This window comes from Rhamphochromis sp. 'chilingali' (genome assembly GCF_963969265.1).
Source record: "Rhamphochromis sp. 'chilingali' genome assembly, chromosome: 17".
Taxonomy (NCBI): Eukaryota; Metazoa; Chordata; class Actinopteri; order Cichliformes; family Cichlidae; genus Rhamphochromis; species Rhamphochromis sp. 'chilingali'.
Genome location: NC_137944.1, coordinates 26,587,779 through 26,599,971, shown reverse-complemented (window position 1 = coordinate 26,599,971; position 12,193 = coordinate 26,587,779). Strand labels below are relative to the sequence as shown.

The window sequence follows — 12,193 nt, the reverse complement described above, 5'->3', positions numbered from 1 at the left end:
ACTTGTAGTTATAGTGAGGACTGAAGGCTGTTCAGTTACATTGCCTGATGTCTTCTATAGAGCTTATTATCGTTTCATTTGACCTACCTGAAGTAATTCAATGGTGGATCTGAATTATTTAATTCTTTTTCGCTGCTGTAATTTCCCCGCCACGCTCACAGGAGAGTAACTTCAGATTTATGCAGATGATATTCTCACCTTATCTCGTCTCAAAACACAGGGCTTATTCAGCATGAGGAAAAGACACATTAAGACGCCAGAGGGTGAAAACTAAATTTATTCAATAAATATGGCAAGCAGAGAAAATTCTTTCACACGCATTTTTTAGGGTTTTCCTCCAACATTGCCTCATATTTTCAACAACATTTCATTGCTACCTGCACAACAAAAATCAAATATTTATTGTAAGGGCTGGCCATGTCTGAACCACATATTAGTCTTGTTTTGCACAGAGAAAACAACACGGTGGCCTTCTAAGGAATATAAATACATTTTTAAGCCAGCTTTTCCTTCCTTGTATTCTGTGGTTGTCGTAATACTTGTATCATTTTTTCTAGCCTTTTTAATTTATTTTATTAAGCTTTCTGATGGACACTATCCATTTTGTGCAGCTTGTTCTTATCAATTTTGAGAAAATACTTGCAGTCTTTGCAATCTTTTGACTAAACGGAATACCACTTTTCTGAATTAAATAAACACCTGGCTTTGTCTCTGTCCTTCACTGATTTTGAAAAGTCTTGTTCAGATGTATTTGTGAGGAAGAGAAAAGAAAAAAATTCAAATAAAGTTTGGATGAAAAGATTTTAAAGAAACACAGGATTGCTTGTTTAACTAAAGTTCACACTGACAATTTTCTGCAACTCATGAAAGGTATCAAACCTTTTGCAAAGCATTAGCACAGTTGTGTTTCCATCACTTTAAAGGATGTTACATTTAATTTAATTTGTTCCCTCAAACTCACCACAACTATAAGCCCAAGCTCTACCAGAACTAAATAGTCATACCAGAGTTTCATGATTTACGTTAATGTAACTTCTTGTCCCCCAAAAGGGAGAAAAGTCCCCATAACATGAGTAATACAAGTCCAGATACACAAACAAATCATAAACAACACAAACTATTAGAATTTATGAAGGCACTCTCTGTTCTCCTTGGTATGGAAGAAATATAGTATCATCAGAATTCAAGTATTTTTAGACATTGAATTTATGACACTGAATTTTTATCCTCCAAATTTCCCTGCAAAAATATTCACCTGCAAAAATTCACCTGCAAAAAATTCACCTGCAAAAATTCACCTGAAAAAAATTCACCTGCAAAAAATTCACCTGCCAAAAATTCACCTGCAAAAATTCACCTGAAAAAAATTCACCTGCAAAAAATTCACCTGCAAAAAATTCACCTGCCAAAAATTCACCTGAAAAAAATTCACCTGCAAAAAATTCACCTGCAAAAATTCACCTGCAAAAATTCACCTGAAAAAAATTCACCTGCAAAAAATTCACCTGCAAAAAATTCACCTGCCAAAAATTCACCTGAAAAAAATTCACCTGCAAAAAATTCACCTGCAAAAATTCACCTGCAAAAATTCAACTGCAAAAGTGATGAACTTTAATGACCCAAGCCAGAGCAATCAGCACCAGATCGAGTCGAGTGGCTCTCGGCCAATTAAATTACGCTGTTTGATCACATGACACCGTTAGCCAGCAGTTTGTCTCCTAAAAGAGAGCTGTTTAGAGGTGAGTGATTACGTTTTTCTCCTAAATAGAGATCATTACAGAACGCCTAGTCCTACTTAAAATCCCATTTATTTTTATTTTATCATCTACTCGAACTAAGGAAAACGTTTGACTAACTCAAAGACAATTTCCACGCCTCCCCTGCCTGACTGCAGAGGCAGTTTTGAATTTAGGAGCAGCAAGATGGAAGCAGCAAACCCTGGCGATTCTCCGGTAAGTATATTGTTTTTTATCTTCAAGTTTGTCTTTTGAAACGTTAATTTTATTTAAATCCGTTGCTCACGTATAAAGTACACAGACGGGGTCTTTGCTCAACTCGTCTGAGGCGTGTCTCACTAAGCGCTACATGCTAGCATCCTGCTAACCGAGCTACCCTTTACATGCTGTGCTTTAGAAAATAGGATACTCGTTAAAAAATACTCCGCAGATATTGATAGATAGACGAACACTGCAAATATAATGTTGTAAACGAAAACGGCCTTTGGTGAAGTGGTAAAATACACCATGAATAAAGCCATAGATTGAATGGCTGCCATGGTTGCAGAACGGCCTGATTTAATGACAAGAATGGGGAAGAGTGAGGCGAAGTGAACCAAAGCCACAAAACACGGTCAGACAAGGCGGCAAAAGGGGAGTGATCTGTCCGTCAGTATGAAGTTGGTGTGTGCTTTGGTGAACAAAAACTCGAGACCGGTAGCAGGAAGGTGGGAGACTCGTGTTTCACTGGAATAGTGGTGAATTAAAACATCCTTTGTTGGGGACATTTAGGTGTAAATGCATCCATAAAGGTGAGACAGAGGCAGACCAGACAGTGAAGAAAACAAGGCAAACATTAGAAATATTAAAACGGAAATATAGGATTAATATAACATACAATTGGGGAAAATGTAAGGAACACAATGTAAATGATATTGTAAAGTCATTAAAACAGCATACTCTGATTAAAAGAAACAGATAATTGGGTAGGAGGATGATGATGATGATGATGATAATAATAATAATAATAATAATAATAATGTTAAAGAACATGTACAAGATGGGTATGTATACTTGTAGCCAGAACTTAACAACTACAAAGTTGTAGCATGCCAGACCATCTTGATTGAATGTAACTTCGCTCCACACAAGTTTTATGGTAGACATATTCATATTGGTATCTAATAAATGATTAATTCTTAGATTTTATCAAACGTTAATTTATAAATTGTTTGTTTCAGATTATGCAAGATGTAATTATTCAGTCAGCAAGACACTTGCTGCAGTTACTGACATCATCCAACTGAACTGCTGCTGTGATGAATCAGAATACAAGGTTTACTTTAGCAAGACTTATGAGTTAATGCTACATTTAACTAAATTGTTATATATTTTGTGTCCAATATTGTCTCCATATGATTTTGTTTTTTGCAACATCTTGCAGAGAACAGAGTCAAGGTACCAGCTTGGTTAACCCTAAAAGACCATCTGTTCATCAAGAAATGACCAGGTGAAAAAGTCATAAACTAAACACTCTGCATGAGCATGGAATTTAGGATGCAACTTTACATCTTACCTGCTCTACACTCAGGGCTTGAATTACAACAACAGTCAATCACATAAAAAAAAATATATACTTTTGGTAGTTCTGTGTCTGTCTCTCTCCTCCAAACCCAGATGGCTGCTGGTACTGAACCGGGTTCTGCTGGAGGTTTCTTCTTGTTAAAGGGGAGTTTTTCCTCTGCACTGTCACTTCATGCTGCTCAGTGTGAGGGATTGTTGAGGTTGAGTCCATATGTCCTGCGAACAACTGCTGGGCAATGACACCATGCAATCTTCTGGGATTCCTTGGATAGAAAACCTGTGAGCTGCACTTGTCCTTGGTCTTCACAGCTCACCTTTTTACTGTTTATTGAATCAAAATTCTCCAGTGACATGGATTCTACATTGTAACTGATGTGATGTTCTATAAAGTGGTTTTAATAAAAAAAAAAAGGCAAAAATTAGTTTGTTTCTTTATTCAATTTTTGAACAGTGATACTCATTCAGTAAATGCAAATTATTTACATGGCAGTGCACTATAGGCATAAATCTAGACCCCTAGATAAAACATGATGGCATTATAGCAGTGACAACTCCTCCACAGTAGCAGGTGGGATTTTTCTTTTTTGAGGACGGCTCCTTTTACCTGTCACTACAGATGGTCTGTTTGTTCTGATCAAGAGCCTTTTTTTGGGCAGCTGAAGAGGAGAAGTCTATCTTATGGCCAACCTCTGGCTGTATCTTGGTCATATTACCCAGCAAAACCCAGTATGCAGGTTCATCTGTAACAGTCCTTGTGCCACAGATCACTGTTGCTTCTACATTAAACAGAAGAGCAGTGACGTGGGTGCAGGTCTCCGTGACTCCGGCCTTACAGCTGCAGTGGGTGGCTTCAACCTTCCCTGTGATGCTCACAGTGACCCATGGCTGCAATGCTGGTTCATTCAGTCTTTGAGAGTGCAGGACCTGAAACACACACAAAGTTCTTGTCTTTAAATGAACTATGAGCCAAGGCTGACATAAATGTTTTATCTACTTAATCATTAATGTAACAGTGTTTAGAAAGTTAGCACATACATGTAATTTTTCATTTCTTTATGTGTCCATCTATAGAACGCTGCATGTTATAGTGTAAATCTGCCTGTTCTCTGTCAGAAACCTGCCTGCAGAAAATGAACCTAAAGGATGTAATGCAAGGATGTCATCACTTTCAAGATGGAGAAAGCATAAAGTGACAATTATGAATCATTTAATATGATAAGGAGATTCTGCAGGTCATTAATCAATGTATAAAATTATTTTTAGTGACACAAGATACAAATATGGAAGGAAGATGTATAATCGCTCAGTTTGGGGAAATTGTGGGTAGCCTGCAAGGGCCTCAACTTCTCCATACCCACAATGTGCAACAAATGGGCACAGCTATCTTCAACAGTGGAACATCGGCCAGTTACTTCCAACTTTAACGCAGCTTGTAGTCTTGGAGAGCAGCACACCAAAACTGCATGCACAACTTCTGCTAACAGTGGAAACAGATTAAGAAATCCATGCAAACAGATTCATAAACCGAAAGATTATTTTACAGGATTAATGATCATATCAGCCGCTGGCTGATCACAAACCCTGAGGGTGTATACGAGAAGCAGAAGAAGCAGAGGGGATATCCAGTTTAAGTTTAGATAGTATTTGTAAAGATATTGACCATATCCTTTTCTGAAAGTGTGGATATAATGGATGGGGTAAGGTACTGACATGCTACAACTTTATAGTTGTTAAGTTCTGGCTACAAGTATACATACCCATCTTGTACATTTTTTTATTATTATTATTATTATCATCATCATCATCATCCTCCTCCTCCTACCCAATTATCTGTTTCTTTTAATCAGAGTATGCTGTTTTAATGACTTTACAATATCATTTACATTGTGTTCCTTACATTTTCCCCAATTGTATGTTATATTAATCCTATATTTCCGTTTTAATATTTCTAATGTTTGCCTTGTTTTCTTCACTGTCTGGTCTGCCTCTGTCTCACCTTTATGGATGCATTTACACCTAAATGTCCCCAACAAAGGATGTTTTAATTCACCACTATTCCAGTGAAACACGAGTCTCCCACCTTCCTGCTACCGGTCTCGAGTTTTTGTTCACCAAAGCACACACCAACTTCATACTGACGGACAGATCACTCCCCTTTTGCCGCCTTGTCTGACCGTGTTTTGTGGCTTTGGTTCACTTCGCCTCACTCTTCCCCATTCTTGTCATTAAATCAGGCCGTTCTGCAACCATGGCAGCCATTCAATCTATGGCTTTATTCATGGTGTATTTTACCACTTCACCAAAGGCCGTTTTCGTTTACAACATTATATTTGTAGTGTTCGTCTATCTATCAATATCTGCGGAGTATTTTTTAACGAGTATCCTATTTTCTAAAGCACAGCATGTAAAGGGTAGCTCGGTTAGCAGGATGCTAGCATGTAGCGCTTAGTGAGACACGCCTCAGACGAGTTGAGCAAAGACCCCGTCTGTGTACTTTATACGTGAGCAACGGATTTAAATAAAATTAACGTTTCAAAAGACAAACTTGAAGATAAAAAACAATATACTTACCGGAGAATCGCCAGGGTTTGCTGCTTCCATCTTGCTGCTCCTAAATTCAAAACTGCCTCTGCAGTCAGGCAGGGGAGGCGTGGAAATTGTCTTTGAGTTAGTCAAACGTTTTCCTTAGTTCGAGTAGATGATAAAATAAAAATAAATGGGATTTTAAGTAGGACTAGGCGTTCTGTAATGATCTCTATTTAGGAGAAAAACGTAATCACTCACCTCTAAACAGCTCTCTTTTAGGAGACAAACTGCTGGCTAACGGTGTCATGTGATCAAACAGCGTAATTTAATTGGCCGAGAGCCACTCGACTCGATCTGGTGCTGATTGCTCTGGCTTGGGTCATTAAAGTTCATCACTTTTGCAGTTGAATTTTTGCAGGTGAATTTTTGCAGGTGAATTTTTTGCAGGTGAATTTTTTTCAGGTGAATTTTTTGCAGGGAAATTTGGAGGATAAAAATTCAGTGTCATAAATTCAATGTCTAAAAATACTTGAATTCTGATGATACTATATTTCTTCCATAGAATGGCAAAATAAACAAATATTTACATGCTGACAGTTCCTTTTCAATTAAAGGGGAACAGCCATGAATTTTTCCAATATTATCTACAGCAAAAACTGTCTGGTTGACACTCCATTAGCAAGGAAAGTGTGTATCATTTTGTAAATAGGGAGGAGCATTACGCAGAGGTTTATGGTTAGCACACTGGCAAAACTAGCAAAAATCTGTCAGAACATCAGAGCATTGCAGTGGGTGTTGTAGCAGAAAGGATTTTCACTTTATGAAGCGCACAGGTTAATATCTATCCACTGAAAGTGTGCATCTCAGTATGTCAGCGCAACCTTTCATAGATCTTCTTTACAGTGAATCACATTTATAAATAGCATTAACAATGACAGTCCTATTGAACTGTATCAGTTTAAAAGTTGTACAGAACAGCATTTTCAGCACAGGCAACTAGTAAAATTACCAAACCTTTACATTTTAGTTATTCAGATAATAGATCTTAAGTTGGAGCATGGCGGTGTCTGATGTTTCCTTACTGTGATGACCCCTGCCCTATACTCTCACTCTTTTCCTTTCCAAGTGTTCCAGGTCCTTGGTGGGCGGGGCACAGGGCATGCCAATTGGGAATACCTGGGCCCTGTGCTTCCCAGGATATAAAGCAATGGCTGGTACTTTATTCTTTCTCTTGCTCATCTACCCTCCTGCCACTGTGCTACACACTTGTCCTCATACTCATGCATCCTACACCACTAATATTACCAATTTGAACAACTCCTAGCTTTGTATTTAAGCTATTACATTTGTTTAATGAATTATTTTCTTAAGCTGCTGCACAAGGTGGCCATACGAGCGAGGTTGTGCCACTACCAGGATTGTGACTGTTGTGGTGGCCTCCAGTTCTAGTGCTTTTGACTGCTGTTGGCGACAGTGTATTATCTTGGATGGAGTTATATGATATCCTGATTGCCTCTGTAGCCTTATTGAGCTTGGCATAAACTAGTTCTAGAAGCTGGTTGGAATGCTATTTTCAGAGGCTCTCCTAAAGGACAGAAAGGGGCTACCATCACAAGATCCAGTCCTGCAGTTACTGCATTTATAAAAACATAAAAATGCAATGTAATACAAAACTGCAGCAGAGCCGCATGTGTCGCAGAAGACTTTTCATTACCAGTGTTGATAAGAAAATCCTCTGGATTATTTAAATACACACCGGCAGGAGGTTTTGCTAGATGACAGTGAAGCACTTGATGAAGGCGGAGGAAGTAAGTGAGTATAGAAGGTGGGGTCCACTTTAATGGTGTTGGTCATCATATAAAACCTTCCTAATGGTATTCAGTCAAGTGATCAGCCATCGTGGGACCCCTGCTGCTGCTGCTACTGTGTGTGTCTTTTTTCAGTCTGTCGTCTCAGCTCATTCATGAATAATTTATAACGGACCCCATAAATTCACATCTTTAGAATCACAGATTAATACACCGGGGGCTGAGGGTAACAGAAGAAAGTAAAAAAAAAAGAGAAAAAGAAGATGAGAATGACAACCTCTCCCACCTGTGTGCCAGTTTTTGCTATGTGTACATTATTCTATTTTTATGTATCTTTTTACTTCAGCTCATGAGACATTAGCATGGCTTCTGAAGTGAAATGCACCAGTGTAAAGGAGTAGATTTTGCAAAATACTGTGACAGACAATAAACACAGAGTACTACAGTACATTAGCACTGCAGGATTCAATACAGGCCTCCTAATCACTACCCATTGGGACAGGCTCACAGGATTGGCAGCTGTATCTGCACCGCCTCCTGTCCACATATCAGAGAGTGCTTGAGCAGGACACTGGGCCCCTGAATTGCTCTCAGTGATCAGGGTAGCACCTTGCAGAGCAGCTTGCAGCAATTAGTGTGTGAGTGTGTCAGCGAATGAGATGCAAATTATAAAGTACTTTTGATGAACGTACAGTATAAATGGTTTTGGCAATTGCGGAATACTAAAAAAATATGTGTTTCAATCCATTTTCTAAAAGTTTGAGTTCTGTGGTTGTCATTTGCATGGTAATGTTGGAAAAGAGGATGTTGAGGACATGTTTTATTGCTTTACTTGCTCAAGAATAATAATATAAAAAAAACCCAACTTTATTTCATTCCTGATATGAGCAGCCTTCACAACTGATATCCAATATTTTTGTAGCTACATTTTAAACTTACATAAATACTTCTTACTCATAGATGAATTTTATCCTCATGATACTTTAAGGAAAAAATTGTAGAAAATTTTTTTTTTTTTACAGGCTAACTTTTATTTGATGGACCCTGCTGTCTGTTTAATCGATTACAAACACTGTCCTCAGCAAAACAGTTGTAGTCTTTCATAGAAAAACCACGTGAAACAACAGGTTCGATAGGGCAACAGGCGTGAGCAGCCAGATACGAGTTCGTCAACCTCTTTCACTGTCAAAATTAATTAAAAAGAAAAAATGATTGCTGGCAATATAAGCACAACATGGGCTCAATAATTTTCCAGTGTTTGAAAGGAGCTCTTATTTTGTAGGCCACTCACTCTGAACAACTGAGCAGTAAAAGGTTGCTTTTGAGACCTACCTTGGTCTGCTAGCGTCTTTGTATACAGTATGTAAAACATAATAGGAAAAGCTGTATCACACTTGCATTATATCACATTTGTGGGAGACGTTTTATGTGTATGAGGTTTCATGTTTTACAAGCCTGAATGCAAAACGATTACCACAAGAATAGATTTGCATTTAGATGTATTTCAAAGCAGCCAAAAACACATTACTCAACACCACATCAACTTTGTGAATTTTTCCCTCTGCTCCATTTCACTGCAGATCTGCTGAACTGCTGCACTTCATTTTACATGCTTACATTTAAGGTAAAAAAAATGGCAGCTCTGCTAATTTAAAACATCATAAATTCCATGACAGCTGCACGCCAGTACTATATTTCAGTAACCCAGTTGTTCTATCCTGCTATTTGTGTCATCATTTTATGACCGTATGACCAATTTCCACTTTGCTAGCAGGGGAGAGTCTCTATCTTCTTATTATATGCTCTTTCATGCTTCCAGTTGATATACCACAGGAGGCATTCTTTTCTGCCCCTCTGTATGCAGTTATCACATTTTGCAATGTAAACTGCCACAACGGTGTTTGTGAGAACTTTCCTGATCAAAACTAAGGGTGAATTTGAAGATCCGACTGGTCCGATCCATGAGTTCTGTGTCCTCGTTTAATAATTAATACCGATGACTTGTGGATTCTAACATCATTGTGTTTTTGTTCTATTTTAATGACAGTCATGTTTATTGTAATACCAGTTGAGAGGAGACACCAAACTGCTACAGGCCATGTTTCTGTAGGAATTTAAAGGGAGCTTGAAATTAGTTGGTATTCAGTTACTGTATCATGTATCACACCCACTATACCCTTTGCTAATGAGGAGGTGGATGAAAAAATGCACTTGCTGTGTAATTTAGCTGAAAATTAGATGATGTTTACATCACCCTGAATGTTAACTGTGAGTTATTTTTAAGTTAATTATTCATTTTTTTCTTCTTTTGCTGACAGAATATCCTTTATTTTAATTACTATGTAACTGAATAAATACCTGTTATTTTACTGAAAACCACAATCATAACACTGCACAATGCACACAGTCACAAACTACTGTAAGAGACAGTTTCATGAAATATGTATGTAGAGAAAGCTCAGGCTCTGAGGTGTGTTATCAAACTGTGAGGGAAGTGCTTTGAATTTTATGAAGCTTCTACTGAGAAACTGAATGAACTGAATAGTATTGTTCAGTAAATATCTGTTCAGAAAGAACTGGTAACATGAAGTAAACAAACCTCAAACAAACCAATGCCGAACTGGGTGGTGGTGGTAGTTGAAAGCTCGAGGAAAAGAGGGAAAGAAAGATAATTTTCCACTAGTTTAACTGCATATAAGTCTCTGTACATTCCAGCAAAGTGACATAAGAAAGTGTGAGGAGACTGTGGATTCAAAAGATGTTGTCTATAAAATAAGATGAATATATATACACTGAGTGGACACTTTATCGGGCATACCTGTTCAGCTGATACTGGACAGGTGCACCTGTGATGTAATGTTAGCACAAATATTTAATCAGTTAACAATACATGCCAAAATTCATCTCAGTACAATTAGGCATGCAGACATGGTCATGATGAGCAAATATCTAGTGTACTGCAGGACAGAAAAGCAGGAGTCCCTCAAACAGCTACTCAATCACGGTGTGCGGAAGAGTATCACTGAAACCATTATACATCCATCCTTGAAGCAGATAGGCTACAGCAGCAGCAGATGTCATTTCTGTTAGCTAAGATCAGGGAATTGAGGGTACAATTTGCTCATTTGCTCACCTAAACTGGACAACAGAAAACTGTAAAAAAACATTACCTGGTCTGATGCGACATAGTGTTAGAATTTGATCTAAACTATATGAAAGAATGGATCCATCCCGACTTGTATCAAAGGTTCAGGCTAATAGTGATGCAGATGCTGGTTGTCCTATGTGTAAATATAAATAAACCTGAATTAAAATGGAATTGAATGGAATGTCCCAGGTGCTCACATTTCATGAATTACAGCTAATGATCTGTCTATGAGAGAGAGAAAAAATCTCCCATTATTTCATCCATGAAGGCTCGGTGGAAAACTAAATGTATATTTCTGTCTGCATCGTAAATAAACAGTATTCCCTACTCAGGGAATCTGGGTTAAGGGAACTTTGTTCTACAAAATTGCTCCATTCGGAGTACCCTGCAGCATCAACAAGATCAACACCACTTATTGCATGTTGCTGCTCATAATACAATTTTAGACTCTGTAGTAAACTAAAATATAGAATATATACAGAAACCAAAGCTCATGGAATTGCAAAGTCTAAACTAATGAAATGCAGGGAAGTCAGTAGTTCTCAAAGGTTTTTATAGCGTTGCTCACTTCACAAGTAGAAAATACTATAGTTCATCTCTCACGCCCCCAAGATGCCTCATTTGTTTTGCCAATCTATGAACAAATAAGAAAACAAATTAGTCAATATAATATGTTTATATTTCTTCCATTGCCCCCTGTGACTCTTCTACCAAAGATTTATGTAGCCCTTCTCTCCTCTCTGCGACAACAGGCTGACAAGGCGTCAATCTCTGCTCTCTAACTGAGCGTTGCAGCACAGAACACCCACAGAGATGCCAGACGATCGATATTCAGAATAAATTCTACCTTTCACTTCCTACTCACACTGTGGGAGAGAGGAGTTAGGGAGCAGACTCACACACACGCTTACACACTTATCCTCATATGTGTGCACACTCTTACATGCACACACATCATACTGGTGTTAGAGAGGGCAATGCAGTTGACATGTCAGCGTGCTGCAGGCAGGAGGCAGCGAGAAAACCTCCCTGTGGTGAAACCTTAAAGTGTCATTACATTCCTCTGTTGCAGACACCACCTGCCTGGCTGCCATTAAGCATCTTACATGAATACACTGTGACCTTGAATAAAATTGAAAGAATCTCAAAAAAATAATAATAATAATAAAAAAAATTATATATATATATATATATATATATATATATATATATATATATATATATATATATATATATATATATATATATAGAGAGAGAGAGAGAGAGAGAGAGAGAGAGAGAGAGATTGTGGGGATAGGTTAATTGATTAATCCAGATTGCCCATAGGTGTGAATGCGGGAGTGAATGTGAGCGCGAATGGTTGTCTGTCTCTGTGTGTTAGCCCTGTGACAGACTGGCGACCTGTCTAGGGT

The 12,193-nt window shown here is 38.1% G+C and overlaps 2 long non-coding RNA genes across 5 annotated transcripts; one reads left to right on the top strand and one right to left on the bottom strand.

The window, feature by feature from the left end:
* The first annotated feature begins 1,690 nt into the window (after positions 1 to 1,690).
* On the top strand, positions 1,691 to 4,519 carry LOC308384731. 4 transcript variants are annotated; one of them, XR_013969380.1, is made up of 4 exons: positions 1,691 to 1,739; positions 1,895 to 1,952; positions 2,957 to 3,051; positions 3,160 to 3,610. It is a non-coding gene; the product is annotated as an uncharacterized lncRNA (long non-coding RNA). The 4 variants fall into 4 exon arrangements; XR_013969381.1 differs by having other exon boundaries at positions 1,693 to 1,739; positions 1,840 to 1,952; XR_013969382.1 differs by lacking the exon at positions 1,691 to 1,739 and having other exon boundaries at positions 1,752 to 1,952; positions 3,160 to 3,225; positions 3,393 to 3,610.
* LOC308384732 lies at positions 3,719 to 5,066 on the bottom strand. Its single transcript, XR_013969383.1, has 2 exons — positions 4,654 to 5,066; positions 3,719 to 4,435 (listed from the first exon to the last, which is right to left on the bottom strand). It is a non-coding gene; the product is annotated as an uncharacterized lncRNA (long non-coding RNA).
* Positions 5,067 to 12,193: the final 7,127 nt, after the last annotated feature.